This window comes from Pongo pygmaeus, chromosome 10 (genome assembly GCF_028885625.2).
Source record: "Pongo pygmaeus isolate AG05252 chromosome 10, NHGRI_mPonPyg2-v2.0_pri, whole genome shotgun sequence".
Lineage (NCBI taxonomy): Eukaryota > Metazoa > Chordata > Mammalia > Primates > Hominidae > Pongo > Pongo pygmaeus.
Genome location: NC_072383.2, coordinates 20,414,102 through 20,418,585, shown reverse-complemented (window position 1 = coordinate 20,418,585; position 4,484 = coordinate 20,414,102). Strand labels below are relative to the sequence as shown.

Here is a 4,484-nt window from a genome sequence, read left to right as displayed (position 1 = left end):
ATGTATATTCAAGAAGCAGTAGAAAACCAGGTTTCAGCTGATGAGAGAAACTGATTGTGATTATTTGTTTGGAAAAATTTAAGTATAGTTTTAAGTTTTATGAGATAAGCACTGTCTCTGTCTTCTTGATCTACTGCTATCCCTTCATTTAAAGATATTAACACATGTTTAGATGATATGTTATTCTCACTAACCCCTCGGAATTCAAAAAAAAACATAGTCTCTTTTCTTTTAATGGTTAATGTAGTTTTTGCGCAGAGCATTAATAAGAGTCTGTCCTCCATTTTACAAGGATATAATTTGACAGAACAATTGCACAACTAAATTTGTTGAATTTTCTGGAGTTTTATATATGAAAATATATGTCATTATTCTGGTGTGATAAACCTACCATTTTTAAATAAATGCTGTGATTTGTTTGTTGTACCAGTTTCTACAAAGCACTCCTAAGAAATTTGTCTATTCTGTGACTAAGGGAATTTCTTCAGCCTAGAGAGAGAAATGATATCACATAAAGCCCTATATAAGTGTTACAGCTCTTTTAGAATTTGTCTGTCAGGTATTCCAATTTTTCTTTTTTCTTTCTTTTTTTTTTTTTAAACCAGAAAACCCCTCACAGAAAAAGAAAAATCCTGGATCTTCAAGAAGTAATGAAGAGCATAAGAATTAGTAAGCATTGGCAGTAAATATAAAAGACTACTTTTTCTTCTTAATTTATTAATAATGCATATGACTTTAAAGCAAAAGCTATAACATTGTCTTATGGGATTTAGAGGTATGTGATGTGATACCCGTGACACTTATGGCATAAAAATAGCAGCCTGCAGAGGAGGGCAAGTGAACCTGTGTAGTTGCAGTGTTCTACATCTTACAAAAAGCAATAAAATGTTTATTCTAAATAGACTGCAAAAGTTAAGGACATACAATAAAATTGCTAGGAAAATCACTAAACATAAATAATACAAAGAGGTATAGCTTAAAAGCCACAAAATACCTTATATATTGTCTCAGTCCGTTTGTGTTGCTATAAAGGAATATGTGAGGCTGGGCAATCTGTAAAAAAAAAAAAGTAGTTTATATCCAGCTTACATTTCTGCAGGCTGTACAAGAAGCATGGTGCTGGCATCTGCTTAACTTCCAGCGAGGTCCCCAGCATGCATCCACTCATGGCAGAAGGCCAAGGGGAGTTAGCCTGTATAGTGATCATATGGCGAGAGAAAAGACGCAAGAGAGGGGCAAGGTGCTAAGCTCACTTTTAATAACCAGCAATGGAAGGAACTCTTACAGAAACTAATAGAGTAAGAATTTATTATCAAGAGGATGGCACCAAGTCATTAATACATGACCTGCCCCCATGACTCAAACACCTCCCATCAGGCCCCACCTCCAAAACTGGGGATCAAATTTCAACATGAGACTTGGAGGGGCCAAACAAACCACATCCAAAATATACCATAAAGAGCTTTAGAAATATTCGAATAATTTTTTAAAAAGGTAGGAGAGGAACAATAGCGGAATAAAAAGCACAGGAGCAGACAGAAGAAAAAAATGCTATGGCAGACATAAATCCAATCATATCAGTAAGATTAAATATTAACTTTGCAATCCAAATAGACGGCAGAGGTTCTCAGAATGGATTAAAAAAGCAAGAACAAATATATGCTGCCCAAGAGAAACACAATTTATATATAAAGAAAGACATACGTTGAAATAAAATGGATTAAAAATATATACACCAAGCAAAAAGTCAGAATAAGAAGGTTGAAGTGCTCATATTAATATCAGATAAGTTAGACTTCAAGGCAAATAGTATTATCAGAGTTAATAAAAATAATAAAGGAAGACATAAAATCATAAACATGTATGAATCTACTACCAGAGATTTGAAATATATGATATGAGGGCAGAAATTGGCAAAATTAAAGGGAGGATTATACAATTCTATAATCCAAGTTGGAGATGTTACTATCTCATGCACAGCAATGGAGGAAAGAGCCAGACACAATCTCAGTAAAAACACAATCTGAAAAATACCATGGACAACCATGACATAATTAACAAAATCAGCAACTGCGAATTCACGTGATTTTCAAGTGTACATGTAGATGATATATTCACTGTATTAGTTTGTTCCCACACTGCTATAAAGAACTACCTGAGACTGGATAATTTATAAAGAGACGAGGTTTGATTGGCTCACAGTTCCACAAGCTGTATAGGAAGCATGGCTGGGGAGGCCTCAGGAAACTTACCATCATGGCAGAAGTCTCACCATAACAGAGCAGGAGAGAGCAAGCAAAAGGGGAAGTGCCACACCCTTTTAAACAACCAGATCTTATGAGAACTCACTCACTATCATGAGAACAGCAAGGGGGAAATCCATCCTCATTATCCAATCACCTCCCACCAAGTCCCTCCACCAACACTGGGAATTACAATTTGAGATTTGTGTGGGGACACAGAGCCAAACCATATCATTCACCGATATAGAGCATAGAACCATAAAACAGGTTTCAATAAATTTTAAAAAATCAAAATTCTACAGAGTATGCTGTCTGATTGCAATAGAATTAAGTTGCAAATCAACAATGAAAACATACATATCATTTCAATACCTCTGAGATTTTAGAGCAAGCAAAAATTTCTCAGAACTCAAAGACCACAAATAATTTAAAATTTTATAAATTGGGCTTCATCAAAATAAAAAATTTTGCTCTTTGAAACACATCATTAAGAAAATGAAAAGGCAAACCACTGGGAAAAATATTTTGCCACACTTGTGTATAGCAAAAAACTTTGATTCAGAATATCTAAAGAACTCTCACAACTCAATGAGAAGACAAAAACCCAATTTTAAAAGTGGGCAAAAGTTGTGAACACTTCACAAAAGAAGATATAAAGTATATGAAATATAAAGTATATGAAAAGATGCTCAACATCACTAATCATTACAGAGATTACATATTAAAATTACAATAAGATACAAGCACACATTCATCAGAATGACTTTTTTTTTTTTTTTTTTTTTTTGAGATGGAGTCTTGTTCTGTCACCCAGGCTGGAGTGCAGCGGCACAATCTCAGCTCACTGCAGCCTCTGCCTCCCGGGTTAAAGCGATTCTCCTGCCTCAGGCTCCTGAGTAGCTGGGATTACAAGCGCCCGCCACCACTCTTGGCTAATTTTTGTATTTTTAGTAGAAACAGGGTTTCACCATCTTGGACAGGCTGGTCTTGAATTCCTGACCTCGTGATCCTCCCATCTCGGCCTCCCAAAGTGCTGGGATTACAGGCGTGAGCCACCATGCCCATCCAGTATAACTAAATTTTAAAAAATAAAAATAATCTTACCAAGCCTCAGTGAAGTATGAAGCAACTGAAAATCTCACTCACTGCTTTGGGTTTGTATTAGTCTGTTCTCACATTGCTATAAAGAACTACCTGAGACTGGGTAATTTATGAAGAAAAGAGGTTGACTCACAATTCCTCAGGCTATACAGAAAGCATGACTGGGGAGGCATCAGGAAATTCACAATCATGGCAGAAGGCATAGGGGAAGCAGGCACATATTACATGGCCGGAGAAAGAGGAAGATGGAGAAAGAGGAAGATAAAGACAAGGGAGGTGCTGCACACTTTTAAACAAGCAGATCTCATGAGAACTCACTATGATGAGAACAGCAAGGGGGAGATCTGCCCCTATGATCCAATCCCCTCCCACCAGACCCCTCCTCCAGTCCTGTGTATAGGGGATTACAATTCAACATGAGATTTGGGTGGGGACAGAAATTCAAACCATATCAGGTTTTGTGGAATAGCATGGCCACTTTGGAAAACAATTTGACATTTCATAAAGAGTTAAACAGTTACCAGCCATACAACTTAGCTATTCTACTGCTAGGTATTTACACAAGAGAACCCAAACATAAAAATTTGTACATGAATGCTCATAACACCTGTATTTTTAACAGTTAAAAACTGGAAACAATCCAAATGGCCATCAACAGATGAATGGATAAACAGATTGTGATACATTCGTATCATGAAATACTAAACTACCGAGACATACAACGAGGATGAACATCAAAATTATTATGCTTAGTGAGAGAAGCCAAGCAAAGAAGAAGAGTATATACTACATAATTGAATTTATATAACATTCTAGAAAATGCAATATGCAGAGACAGGAAGTAGGTCAGTAGTTGCCTGAAGACAGATGAGAGACAGATTACAAAGAGGAAGAGAAAACTTTTGGCTGTGCTGTAAATGTTTTGTATCTGGATTTTAGAGATGATTTCATGGGTATATACACACGTCAATGAAATTGACATTGCCAATGTCACTTGATCAAATTACACATTTTAAATATATGCATTTTATGCACGCTGGACTTAATACCTGGGTGATGGGTTGATAGGTGTAGCTAACCACCATGGCACATGTTTACCTATGTAAAAAACCTGCACATTATGCACATGTATACCAAGAC

General features: G+C 36.2%; 1 pseudogene; it reads left to right on the top strand.

The window, feature by feature from the left end:
• The first annotated feature begins 525 nt into the window (after window positions 1–525).
• Window positions 526–569, top strand: LOC129011047 (U7 small nuclear RNA; annotated as a pseudogene).
• The last annotated feature ends 3,915 nt before the right edge of the window (window positions 570–4,484 follow it).